The sequence below is a fragment of the Octodon degus genome, unplaced genomic scaffold, assembly GCF_000260255.1.
Source record: "Octodon degus isolate 3935 unplaced genomic scaffold, OctDeg1.0 scaffold00139, whole genome shotgun sequence".
Classification (NCBI taxonomy): domain Eukaryota; kingdom Metazoa; phylum Chordata; class Mammalia; order Rodentia; family Octodontidae; genus Octodon; species Octodon degus.
In genome coordinates this window covers 3,726,837-3,741,312 of record NW_004524715.1, presented here as the reverse complement: position 1 = coordinate 3,741,312, position 14,476 = coordinate 3,726,837, and the positions used below count along the sequence as shown (strand labels likewise).

Here is a 14,476-nt window from a genome sequence, read left to right as displayed (position 1 = left end):
TTGATGAGAATTCACCAGAGAAGCAGTGACTGACAGTGTCCCTCAGACTCTTCTATGAGGAAACGACAAGAGGACTTCACAGCTGATTCCTGGAAGCCAGTATATCCAAAGACAGACAAGAATTTAATACAAAGAAAAAAATTAAGGAAACTTCCGGGGCATTTTTTTTATTGGGCTTATTCCCAAAGTTTTTTTAAGGATTATTGGCGTTGGGATTGGATTAGTTCTTTAAAAGGCCTTTTGGCTTGCCCAGTTTGGTTTCTTCTTCCGGTTTTCCGGTTGTTTTACCTTTTAAAAAAATCAATAAATGTAATATATCTCATAAACAGAGACAATCACAAAACTTAATCATCTCAATAGACACAGGAAAATTTTGTACAAAATCCAACTTCCCTTCTTGAAGAAGCCTTGATGAAAATGCAGCTAGATCTTACCTGAAATTGATAAAAATCACATGATAAACCTATTGCGTATATCACATTAATTTAGTCGAGTTTCTAAACTTCTCAAGTGGACACAATCAGTCAACCATCATAATTGCCAAATATGCTATACAGATTCACTGCAAGTCCATTCAAAGCACTAGTGGCATTCTTTGTAGAATTAGCAAACACAATTCCAAAATTAATATGAACAAAGAAGAGATCCAGAGTAACCAAGGCAGTCTTGAGCAGCAACAAAAGGTCGAAGGCATCACATTCCTAGATTTCAAATTCTTTTTTTTTGTTGTTTTTGTAATTTTTAGGGAAGTGTCTACAGGGTGTCCAGGGTCACACTAGTAGATCAGACTGAGTAGTGAGCCGTCCATTTATAGCCTCCCAAAGCTGGAATTAGAGGCAAGTGCCACCACATCCAGTCTCTAGATTGCAAATTCTATTTCAAGGTTACAGTAATAAAAACAGCTTCCTACTGGCAGAAAAACAGACTTATGGAAAAAAAATCCACCATACAGAAATACCCCAGGCCAATTCAACTATCTGATCTTTGACAAGGGGACCAAAACAAGTCCTGGAGATAAAATAGCCTCTTTAACAAATACTGCTGGTTATCTACATGGAGAACATTGGACTTAGATTTTATCTCTTAACCTAGACTGCAAATCAAATAAAAACAGATAAAAGCCCAAACAATAAAACAAACACTAAATTTGTTGGAAAATAAAGTAGATAAAATTCATGAAGAAATAAACATATGTCAGGACTTTCTGAGCAGAATGTCAATTACACGAAAAGGGAGCAAAAATTTTCTAGCTGTTGCTCAGCAGAATCACAGAATGTATAAGAGCTCGAAGAATTATACTCTCCCAATTAAAGTCTCAATAAAAAATGAGCAATTGAAATGTCTCCAAAGATATAAAGAGTTGTTCATTATCTTTGACCACTAAATATACAAATCAAAACAACCCTAAGATTCCATCTTCCTCCAGAAATAATGGATATCATCAAAACTAAAAAAAAAAAAAAAAAAAAAAAAAAAAAAATCAATGATGGTGAAGTGTGCAGAGAAAAAAGAATCATTCTCCACTATTTATTGACATACAGACTAGTAAACCCACTGTGGAAATAAGCATAGAAATTCCTCCAAAACTAAAGATAGTTTCACTTGAGCTTGCTGTACCTCTTCTGGATGTCTTTCCAAAAGAGACAAAGGCTCATAGTATTACAAATGACACTTGCATGTCCGTGTGCTTATCACTGCAACTAACAATATGCCCAAGAGCTAAGTACCAAGTAAGAGTACCAACTAAGTACCAACGAAGCTGAAAAAAGAAACTTGAGTTGTTTGTAAAAAAAAAAAAATGAAAGAAAGAAAAAGGAGAAAAAGAATGTACCTTGAGACCATGGTGCTAAGTGAAATAAATAAGACATAATAAATATTGCCATAGAGCAAAATAGAGGGTAAATGATAGTAAAGAGGAGAGTGGACTTTGTGGTACTAAAAAGGGCATCTAGAGTAGAGGGACATGGAGTGATGAGAAGGGAACTAAAATGAAAAAAGAATTAAGATTTAATATGTGTCGTGATACGGGGTTTTTACAGGGGGAACGATACAACATAGGATGTATTTTATAATGAATAACCAAAGGATAAGATACAAGAAGTTCAAGAAATTTGTCCACACACATAAACATTAAAGACTCCATCTGAGGGCCTAGATCCTAATATCCTCTGTGAGTCCAGCTGAAAACCTGGAGGCCTAGAGACACTACAAAGTCTCATGCAGGTTCACTTCACAGATATGTGCTGGAAAGGCCCAAAGGTCAGTGGTGGAAGCTAGAAAGTCTATGCCAGTGAGATAAAAGATCTATGTTAGCAAGAACAGGGATCTGTACTAGAGCTAGCAAGCAATGCTCAAGGTAAGTGCCCGAGCTTCCCCTAAAGTACCACAGGCGTTCTCAGCAACAGTGTGGGCCAAAGCTTCTCTAGCAATGAGAAAATCTGTGTTCCCATCAGGAAAGCCAACCAGACAAGCTTCTTTGTAAGGCTGAGCAGTGCACCATCTTCCCCTCTGGACCCCAGAAGCGATGTTCAAGATGAGGACCCAAGCTTCTCTGAATGTCATCGGGAAAGCCAGCATGACAAGGTCCTCCAGCAGAACAGCCCGAGAGAACCAGCAGCTTCCAGCAGCTCCCACAACTTCTCTTAACAGCATCCCTAACAGCATTCTGGAAGCTTCTCCTGTTCTGCCTTTATGCTGCTGGCAACAGTCCTCAGGTGAGCCTCCCACACTCAGCACCATCTAATTTAATTTGGTTGGATGTAGCAAGTCAACCACCAGTTACAAATCCACTACAATATTTATGTTTCCCAGTTCCCAAAAATGTGCAGATTCATTATGTATTGCAAATATTTGTTAATGAAAATAAATGAAGCAAAAAGCAAATACTTAAAAAACTTTACAACCATCCAACACTTAACCCCTGACTATTAAGGCTCAGTTATCTACATATCAAAAATCTAACATCACAAAACAGACAAAATTATCTTGATAAAACACAAACTTGTGTTTCTTAGACTTACTTCTCTACATTATTACTAAGAATGGATTATATTTTAAGAAAACATTATTATTTTAAACTTAGAATTGTTTTCATATCGTAGCAGAAAATGTCCCCTCCAGCCAGTGTACTTCAGGTTCTCTTAGTTGCCGAGGTAACTTCCAGTTTACTTCAATTCCTATTGCAGTTCCGGTTACTTCTGTTTTTCAGAAATGGCTGATCATTACGATGCATAGCTGGTCATACGGTATGAATCAATCAATAACCACCAAATAGTCTGCTTCTTGCTTGCCAACCCTATGGAGAAACCTCCCTCCCTGAGCCTTTAGGGCGTAACACTGTTTTCTTAAGGTCATTGGCTATCAACATTGAGTAAATCTGCCTCTAAGTCCTGGGTGATGTTTCAGTGTTTTTGTTTGCCTTTGAAATATTGATGTTATAAACACTCGCTTTTAAAACCAAAATTTTAATTGATAGCCAATCTTATCACAGGTATAAATTTCTTCTCAAAAGGTTCAAGCCTCATGAAATTTCTTTGGCATAACTGTGACTTACATTAGCTTTTGGCTTCTGTCTTCATCACTTTTTCCTTTTAGGTAGGACTAAATCTCAAAATCCCTTCTTCATTAAAATTCTCTTCCACATATCTTTGTTTATATCTGCATCTTTCATACTTGCTGGGTTTTTTTTCTGTCCCTTTTCTTCATTGTTTAAATTTACCTTTACAATAAACTGTGCCAAACTTTTGAATTTGGACAAATTAATGCACTCTACTACTGTTAATTTTCTATTCTTGTTTTGAAATTCTGTACCATTTGTGCTGTATGTTGCTTTGTTTCTATATTTGCTTTTGCTTTTGTGTTTATTTTTCCTCTTTAAAATAAACAAGTAAAATAAAAACATAAATATAACCACCTTTTCTACAGACCTACATGTTACTGTTTTAAAACTTAGTAACTTATATTCAGTGAAGGAAGAAGAGGGAAGCAATCTTATACCATTTTTATATACTGTTACAAAACAAAAATTGATCAGATTCAAATATACTTAGATGTTCTCTTTTATGTGTTTTTCCCATTTACATTTATTTACCTGTAAAATCCAAGATGCTGGACAAATATATAAAATATATACATTTCTCACATATCCTGAGATGCTTTAGGAGACTGAGATTAAGAGTGTGGACTATTTAATGTTGTGATAGGAAATTACAAAGCAACTCAATCTTAAGGCTGGGAAATGGGCACCACTAGATGTTTTTAGCCAGATATACAATGACAATGAGTATCAGGAGAAACATGCTGAAATATTAGCACTGAACAAAGCTAAGTACCTTCTATCAGCATAACAGGAAAGGTGTCTTGAGGGCACCTCTGGAATGGGCTAGAGCTTGCCCTCTACAAGTCAGAGGGGGCCAAACTGCAAATGCTTTATTCCAGAAAAGAGACCCTACTTGAGAATGGATGGCTAGGGTAATTGGTTCTTTGGAATTTGTTTCACAGTGTTCACCCATCCAGGCCTGAGAGGCCTTTGGGGCCATGGCACAAGTAAACCAGGCTGCTACTCAAGAGGGTGGCTTCATACCTTCACATCATATGCATGGTGTGACCCTTACAGGTGTGCAGAATGCAAGGATTTTAGGCTTCCATCCAGATTTCCAGAGGCAGGGGGACATGGAACGTGCCCCTGAGAGGGCAGTATGCAAATTGTGTGAATGTAGCCTGAAATGCAGTGGTGACCAGAGAAAGTTGGAAATGCCAGGAATGTGTAACATGGCTGAGGAAAGCCATCGGCAGTGAATAAAACTAACACAAAGAGAGACCACCAGGGCCGGTGAGATGGTGGTCTAAAGTGCCTGCTTAGGCAAGCACACATAGGCAGGCACAGGGGAGGAGGTTTGATCCCCAGCACCACATTCCACATCGGTTCCTGTTAATGTGTGCCCCTACCATGGAATTACTTTACCACTCTTATAGAGTATTCCTATCAACATTAATGGCTTAGTTATATCTGACTCCTTAAAACTCACTCAAACCAACCCAACCTGGAATATGCTTCATAGTTGGCCACTGGTAAGCAAGGACATGTCAACAGCCACTGATTGAATCAGGTAATTGCTTCTGTCACTTAGCATTTGATGTATATGCAGACTAACGATTTGATACACTTTCATTCTTTCTGCACACAACACTCAGGAGGAAAATTATATTTCATAAAACTCTTCCAAATGTAAAAGGAGCAGTAATTTGAGGTTGCACTTCTTGAAAAGGTCTCATGCCTAAAAATATTCATATTCATCTTACTTAAGAGGAAGTTGTAGCCCAGTGAATGTGATAAGTTTTATTACAAAGAGAGTAAATAGTCAGAATTGGTATCTCAAATTGGTATTTAGGAAGATAGGATTTATCTGGTATCTCTGTTTCTATGTGTCTCTGTCTCTGCTTCTATCTTTCTCTGTCTCTGTCTCTCTGTGTCTGTCTGTCTGTCTGTCTGTCTGTCTGTCTGTCTGTCTGTCGTCTGTCTGTCCGTCTGTCTCTCGCTCTCCTCTCCCTCTCTCCCTGTCTCTCATTTTCACTCTTATTCTAGTTCCATATGGTTTAGTAAGCTTCAGTTCACTTTCCATACAATTAACTCAGATAAATTATATTGTTCAGTGTCTTCTTAGTACAATCATAGAATTATGCAGCCATCCCATAATTAATTTAGAAAAAAATTTACCAACTCAAGAGAAATTTCACAATCTTTAGTAATCACTCTTAGTGTTCCTGTAACCTACTGTTCAGCAGCCCTGAGGAAACCTTAAAATACCTTCTGCCTATATAGATCTGCCAATTCTGGTTACTGCATGGAATTGGAATCATAAAATATGTCTGAGTCTGGCTTCTCTTATTTAGCCTAAAATTTTCAAGCTTGATTCATGTTGCAGTATTTATTGATACTTCATTTGTTAAATGGCTGAATTACATTTCACCATATGTATATATCACATTTTAGCCATTCATCAGTTAGTAATAATTTGGGTTGTTTCATTTTGGGGAACTATAAATTATATTCCTATGAACATTTACGTACAAGTGTTTCTGCAGACTTATTTTTCCATTTCTCTTTGTATGTAGAGTAGAGTTGCTGGGCCATATGGTAACTAAAATTTAATATTTTAAGAAGTAAAATACTTTTCAAAACCTGCAGCATCGATTTATAATCTTCACATCCTTTATTTAATTATGTCATTGTTCATGATTATATTTATGGAAAGGATATTTATGAAGAGCACATAATAATTATTTTAAAATGTCTCTTATAGCAATTATGAATAACATGAAAATAGTGAGAAGCAGATTTTTATGTGCACGTATAATTTCAAGTCAGCGGCATAAATCCTAAGGAGCATGGTTGCTAGACCATATGGCAGGACTATATTTATTTTTGTAAGAAACTTTCAAGCTACTGCACATTTTATATTCCCATGAGTACTTATGTCTTCCATTGCCAGCATTTGGTGGTGCCAGTGCTCTAGATTTTAGCCATTCTCAACGTATGGTGTGGCATCTCTCTGTTCTAATTTGCAATTTCCTCATGATACACCTTGTTCCCCATTTTGCCATCTGTATACAATTTTTGGCTTTTTAAATTTTTTCTTTCGGTTGTTTTTTTTTTTATGTATTTAGGACAGGGTCTACAGGGCTGAGAGGTCTCACTGCATAGATCAGACTCATTGTGATTCTCCTGTTTTCCGCCTCTCAAACCCTGGGATTATAGACACGTGCCACCACACCCAGTCTTAATCACTTTCTCAGCATGCCACGGGAGCAGGGCAGGCATGGCAAGCCAGCGATTGAACGCTGGCCACTGATCTCTGCCTAAGCAGGTGCTTTAGTCTGCTGAGCTATCTGGCTAGCCCTCAGCTAGTTTTTTACAACAATATTTTCCCTCCTTTCACACCATCTATTGTATTTTTCAGATTTTATTTACTCTTTCACCTTCTTACACTAGGGAGACAAAACAATGTTTACATATGTGGTTCTGATTTATTTCACTTATGAGTATGGTCTCTAGTTGCAGCCATTTACCTATAAAATCCTCAAATGTTTCTTTCTTTATAGTTGAGTAATACGTCATTGTCTGGTAATCTGAACTTTGAAGCTAACAAGCTAACTTTGAAGCTACAACAATTGTTGATTTCTTATCATCCTGTTTTGAAATCCTGCATCATTTTAATGTGTGTTTATTTTTGTTCTCTTTAAAATAAAAAATGAAAAATGCTTTTTGAGTTTCTTTTTGTAAAACGTGTCTAGATTGGTCTGTGTCTAGATTCACAGCTTTGCATTATGCTTGTTCAGTTGTTCCAGCACCTTCTGTTAAAAACATTATACTTTATCCAGTAACCTGATTTTGATCTTTTGTCAAAGATCACTTGACTGCTTCTGTCTCTTTTGAGGAGCTCTATTTCTGGGCTTTCTTCTGCTCCTTTGATTTACCAAACATTGAAAGGATAAATGATTCCTATTTGCTACAATCTCTTCCAAATGGGAAAAGTAAAGAAAGTAAGTCCTAAGACACCTTGACACTTCACCATTACATGAACCAGATAAAGATATTTCATATGAGAAAGGTCACAGACTAATACCCTTAGTGAACAGAGATAGAAAAATCCCCTTCAAGGACACAGTCCCTCATCAGTGGCTTAATTTCCTCCCAAGAGGCCCTGTCTCATAAAGGTTCCCTCACCTCCTAATAGTACCACAGGATGGTGACCAAGCATTCGCACATGGGTCTATGAGAGTCACTAAGGATCTAGGCCCTCATAATGATCAAAGTTTAGATGGTCAGTGTATAGGATAAAAGTATAAAAATAAAATGATGTCTCTGTGAACTGAAGCCTTGTATTATGCACTCTGTGGACTCAACCACTCGATTTCTGCCTGCCTTCTTCACTGGTATAGAAGAGGTCAGTGGCAATACCTTAATTCTGTCCAGTTGCATTTTAAAGTTTTCTGCAATGTGTATTATGTGTGTTGTGATCCTGTCAATAGAAACTGTGGTTTTAAGTTTAAAGTTTATAAAAAATCCTACACATGTAATTCTTAATAAAGTTGTTTTGATTATTTTATTTTATTGATTCTTTGAATATCAACATTTTATTATCGTCTTCAGTTATAAACTGTGGGTAAGATTCTAATAATTGAACAAAATTATTTCCTACACATAACTAACATAGCTACCTCACTGTTTTTTTTCAGGTAGATATTCATTCATAAGCTTGTTTAATTTAAAAGTGTCTGCTAGAAATCTCTGAATATACTTGGATGTCTATTAAACAAAAAGGGGGAATATTGAAAAACTAATTTTTGTGAAGACACCTACAGAAAAATACGTGTCATATATAAACCAAGGTACAAAAGGAACTTACAATTGCAAAAGCTTTTTTAAGAGTTCATAGTTAATGTGGCAATGTATAAAATATTTTGCCATGTATCACTTTTAATTAATAAGCCTAAAATATTAATTATTGATACATGAATTTTAGAGTCTCTGATAATTATGTTTACCAGAACTGATGCATATCAGTTTATAGGATATTTATGGATAGTCCTAAATCCACATTATAATCACACATATCTTCCTTGTATTTTGACACACTAAATATCATTTATCATCTTTTCTATTCAGAATAGTATGTTTTATTTATTGAATTATGAACCAATTTCTTTGTTTTCTGTTCCCCTAATAATTATCAATAATGATAATTATTTAAGAAAATAGTCATTTTACTGTGGAACCAATTAGATTTTGTCTTCACATTTTGATAATCTTTGGTATGAGATATGTCAGAGAAAATGCCACGATCATTTCATTACGTAAATACCTGACAAATATAGATAGACAGGCATGCAAAGGGCAAGTGCACATGAATTTTTATTTAACTTACCACTTACCATTTTAAAGGACAATTTAGCATCTAAAAAAAGAAGATAAATTACTCTGGTTTTAATAGATTCTGTAATAATGCTTGCTAAGTGACAACTATATATTAGGGAGAAAATGTAAAATTTTCTTTAACTTTTAAAGAGTTTGAGGCATATATTGACAAATTTTAGGGACAATGAAGAATGGAGAGGTTGGAATATTCTATCTAATCAAATAATTAAGTCAAATATAAAATTAAAATCTAATTTATAAAATGTCCTCTCAGTTTCAGAAATCTAACTTTTAAAATCTAATTTATAAAATGGGCTCTTGTCTTTAAGACTGTATTTGTTGCATTTCACATCATCTGTTTTGTCTTTTGGATTGTATTTGCTATTTTTTTTTTTTTTACTATTTTATACATGTGGCTCTGATTTATTTTCCTTATGAATATGGTCTCTAGTTGTATTCTTTTCCTTATAAAATCCTCAAGTTTATCTTTCTTTATAGATGGGTAGTACTGTTCAAATTCAAGAATGACTTGGATGAAGGAAAGGAGAAAAGTAAGAAAGAGAAGGAAGGGGAAAATGTATATGATAGATAAGATACCTGTACTACTAATTTCTATTGGTTTACTGAAAAGAGCAGTTCGTGCTTTTTAAAATCAATTTTGTATACCTATATTTGGTAATTTGAACAACTAATATAAACATAACAATATGTATTATAACAACCACTGTTGATTTCCTATCATCTTGTTTTGAAATTCTGTATTTTTAATGTTTTTTTAGATTTTATTCTCTTTAAAATAAAAAAAATCCAATTGTATTCATTCATTTGCTCATTTGCAAAATGTAAGTCTTTAACTGTTCATAAAGCTCCATATAAATCCAGTGTGCCACAGGAAACAGTTTTATTAGTTACCTGCAGCTCACTTTCAGAGGTGTTGCAGCTGGATTCTTCAGGACAAACCCTGTAAGCCCAAGCTGCAGTATCTCCCAGATTTTCTGTTTCAGTTCTTCAGAATAATATAACTAGCCAACCCCATCTTTGTTAAGTCTCACAGATCACATGTAATTAAATATATTAGCTACTTTTTTTTTCTACTCAACACCCAAAGTTGAAGTGGGGAAGATTTACTTAGTTCATAGTCTATAGAGGTTTCAGTCCGTCATCAGCTGGCTCCAAGGCAGGGTGACACAGCAGACAGGCATCACAGAGGAGAAACAGTTCATGGTGAGCAGGAGGTGGCAAAGCAAGCAAGGAACCTTAGCAGATTTTTTTTTCTGCCCCTTTTTTACTCTATCTAGGCTACCTGGATTAGGGCAAGGCAAGGTACTCAGGGGTCTGATCTGGTAATCGCCCACCCTAACTCCTAGCACCCTTAATCCTAGTACTGCACCATGAATTAATTACACACTAGCCACTGCTTAAAAGGCCTCATGGATGACTGTGTGAGGCATTTGGGGGAAATCTAGACACAGTAGTACCACTAAGTAGGTAATTCATGGGTGATCGCTATTGTGCCAGGGCCACTCCTGAATATTTGGCATATGTTAGGCTACTTTCTTTGAGTTATACAATATCTTTAGTTCTTAATATTTGAGTGTGTTCATCTTACAGTCTCATTTCATTTATGTCTCCGTAGCTGTTATAGTCATGGTTTGCAAGGAAATAGATTTAATACGGGACACATAATTTGTGGGATTATTATATAATGTTCACCCCAAAAAGTCAAATGTGGAAGAGCCCAACAGATCTGCCCATGTACTAGAGACCCAAGGAATCCAGTTGGGGTCCTGGATCCCCCATCTGCACAAGTCCAGATGAAGATCTAGAGCCCATGACCATGTACACCAGAAGTCAAGCTAGAGGCCTGGAGCCCAAGACAACTTCTCAAGAAAGTCTGTATGAAGGATCTGTACTGGGATATCCCAAAGTCTAGTGGTGGAAGATAGAAAGTCTGTGCCAGTGGCATGAAGGGCCTGTGCTGGTAAGCTGAGGGATCTTCACTGGAGTCAGAACTGATGCTCACATTAAGGACCAGAGCCAAGTTTACCAGCTTTTATAAACCTAACCGTAACATATTTAAACAAATGTCAAAACTTTACTAAGTTGCCAGCATGCATGCACAACTAGAAAACATCCTTGAATTTGTATTGAACCAGAACGGTATTACCATTAATGCATATCTTTCATTACAAAATACTAAAAAAATAGAAATTGTTTCTGTGGAGGACCTATGCTGGCAATGGTAGCTTTGCGGCAGGTGGATACTACTTGGCTCATGTTTCAAACACAATGCAAAGCAGATCTATGCTGGTGCTAGAGTACAATCAAGGCTTACCTTGGATCACATTTTATAAAAAAACAAAGTGCATACAGAGAGAACAACAATTGTAAAGACAAAAAAATGGTCCTACTGTGTGGTCCCAACAATAAGCTCAAAAGTCTATGACAAAGAGGGGTCCAATGATCTGTTTATAAATTCTTCAGATTAGGTACAGTTGTACTGTAAGTTCAGTTCATCTGAGATCTTCAAAAAAATGTCCCTGTTAATCCTCAAATGGTGCTTGTTATAGGTTAACACTTCTGTTAAGTGCATGCATCGAATTACTTGTTATCCAAGCACAGCAGCTGCTCCTTACCATTTATTGGTAAGGACTTTAACGGTCCATCTTCGTCACCTTCTACTCTTTCTTGATCATTCTTGACAATTCTTTTTGTGGTGATTTTTCTACCATTAACAATTTCAGCAGAAGTGGATATAGATTTGAAGTTACCCATCCCACCACTGCTAAATAATGTGGATGAAAGTGAAGTGAGGCCCCCATGACCTAGGGATGCAAATGAAGTAAATCCTATCAAATGAAGAAAATCCACCTGTAAAAGATGGAAATACACTGAAGGTGGAGAAAAAAGAGCCTGTACCATGGTTTCTGCTTCCTCAGGGACCCCTTTGGTTCCCCAAAATGTCTTCAAATGGGTCTTGTCACCAAAGAAGTCAAATGAAAATGGGTACCTTCCATCAAAAAATGCCCTGAAGACATTTTCTGGGTTCCGGAATGTGAACCCAAACTCAAATGGACTGTCAAAGTGACGTCCACCTCCTCCACCAACATTTAATTCTAGTTTGCCATATTTGTCATGATATTCCGTTTTTTAGCATCTCATAACACCTCATATGCCTCAGCCACTTGTTTCAGTTTTCGCTCAGCTTCTTTATTCTCAGGATTTTTATCTGGGTGCCACTGCAGTGCCAGTTTCCGGAATGTTCTCTTGATATCCTCGGGGGAGGTGTACCTCTGCGTGCCTAGAACTTCATAGTAATCCACCATGTTTGAACAGTGCTGGGACAAGTCCAAGGATGCAAATGACCAGCGGTGAAAAGGAGGAGGTGTGCGGGCGGGTCCCCCTGCGGCCCCGGGACGTTATGCTGGTGGTGGCTGCTGTGGTTCCTCACGCTTTCCTTTCACCCAGAGATTTTTTTTTTCTAAGTCCCTGTCAACTTCTTTCCTTTCATGATTTCAGAAGTTGGACCAATCTGATTAGAATTCTCACACTTTCCAGTGAAGACCTTTATATATGCATTCAGTAAACAGAACAAAAAGATGACCAGTCGCTATTATGACCCCTTCCAAGGGAGAACACAGATTTGTGGCTGCATCGTAGTTTAGAGGAACTGTCAACAAGCCTGGCAGGGAGTGAGGCAGGTGAGGATGTTTCACCTGGATATGTCAAGGAGAGTAGAATTTGGACTGCAAATCAAAACTTCTTTATTCACTTATTTTATTCCTTTAGTGATGCTTTATTTTCACATTTGATTTTCAGTAGACAGGGACTGCTAATGCGGTCTGTAGGACAGAGAAAGAGAATCTGTGCAGAAGAGCAAAGAATTTGCTAAGACATTGGGTTCAGGTCTCATAATCCAGCCTGTTGGTAGTATGTTTCCAAATGGTGACGCATCATTTCAAATGTGTCAAAAACTCCATTTACAAATTTTTCTGACCCGAGGTGGTAAAAATGCAAAAGACCTGTGGGGAATTTATTGTGTAAAGATGGTTCTTTGATTTCAAGTGCTTTTCTTATTTTGAGGGAAAAGCACATGTATACTTTAATCATGTGAATCATAGTCCCTGATGCATACCCCTTCAGAAAGTGGAAGGAGTAGTTCTCTGGGTGTGAAGGTGGAAAATAAAAATATAACTTTGCACATAGCTTTGCAGTACTGAACTTAAGTTGTAACTCAGACAACTTAATGCATTTATTTGCTCATTTAGCAGAAGAAAGGAATTTGAAGGCTTTAGTAGCGAATTGTCCAAAGTTACCACAGCAACAGCAAATGAAAAAATGAGTGACCATCTTTTATACCTTCAAATTTTACACCTCTCAAGTAGCATTTTGTACCTTTTCTGTATAAAGTTTCCTTTTAAAACAAAAGAATTATGTAACAGAATACTCCTTGAAGCCTCTAGAAAAACAAGGGATTGTAAGGATATTGCCATAGGGGATTTTCTTTTTTTCTTACCTCCCACTAGTAATCCCATTTTTTTTCAAACTTTGCTACATTCTCCCATACAATTTTTCATCCAAGTTGCCATACAATTGAGATTTCTCAAAGGTCGCATAGTGAATTTGCCATAAAAAGCCTCCCAATTTAACATTTGCTTCCTTTTCGTCATAGGTAATTTTGACAGAGTCTCTATTTTGTTTTTCCATAAAAGAACTTTGAGCCAGAAAGCCACAGCACACAGCATGCTCTGGTCCCCTGGGCGTCTGTCATGGAGGGCCTGTACCAAGGCTGTGTCTGGAAAGCAGTGTGCAGGTGCTGCTTGCCAGCAGGGTTACCACAGGGGCTGCTGCAGCTCATGCTGAGGGTCCTTCCTGGGGCCGTGCCCCCGGGCCAGTGTACTTCAGCAGCCCCTGACACATGTCAAGGCCTTACAGTGTCTGTAATACCTGCCTTTCTGGCATCATCAACTATCCAGGCTCATATGATGGCACCATCCCTCCTTTCCTTTGTAACACTCAGAACATTTCTGATGCCTTTCAATATTTTTTGCAGGGTTTTAAGGAAGGAGTCTTCAGCTGTCACCTGTTTTTATATTCTAGGCCTTCTATCCAAGAATCAAGATATAAATTAGTAAGGGCCGATTGGAGAACAAGTTGAGTGTCTCGTCCAACTTGTCAAGCTTATTCATTCACATTTTCCCAATATCAGGAACTTACTGTCTTTGAACAAGATTTGTACATTGTTACTTTTTCTTAGCATACGGAATATTTTGGTTTTAATATAAATATGGACCCTGCATGACCAGTCTACAAAAGCCACCCAGACACACATTCAAACATCCTGCTGTGCTAGGCTGGACACGGAGGAGATTCAAATTGAGAATGTGGATAAATAGCAATTAAGTAATTTTGACACTGAAACCTATGTCACATTGTAGTGGTATGGCCCAAACCCTGCAGTGGGAACTTTTTTAAGAAATGTTCAATATTTTGAATAATAAATAAATGAATGTAAATCACATCAGAGTACAGTTTTATTTATTTAGATTACTACTTAAG

At 37.0% G+C, this 14,476-nt stretch overlaps 1 pseudogene; it reads right to left on the bottom strand.

Moving 5' to 3' along the window:
* Positions 1-11,518: 11,518 nt before the first annotated feature.
* LOC101565835 lies at positions 11,519-12,243 on the bottom strand (annotated as a pseudogene).
* Between the last annotated feature and the right edge of the window lie 2,233 nt (positions 12,244-14,476).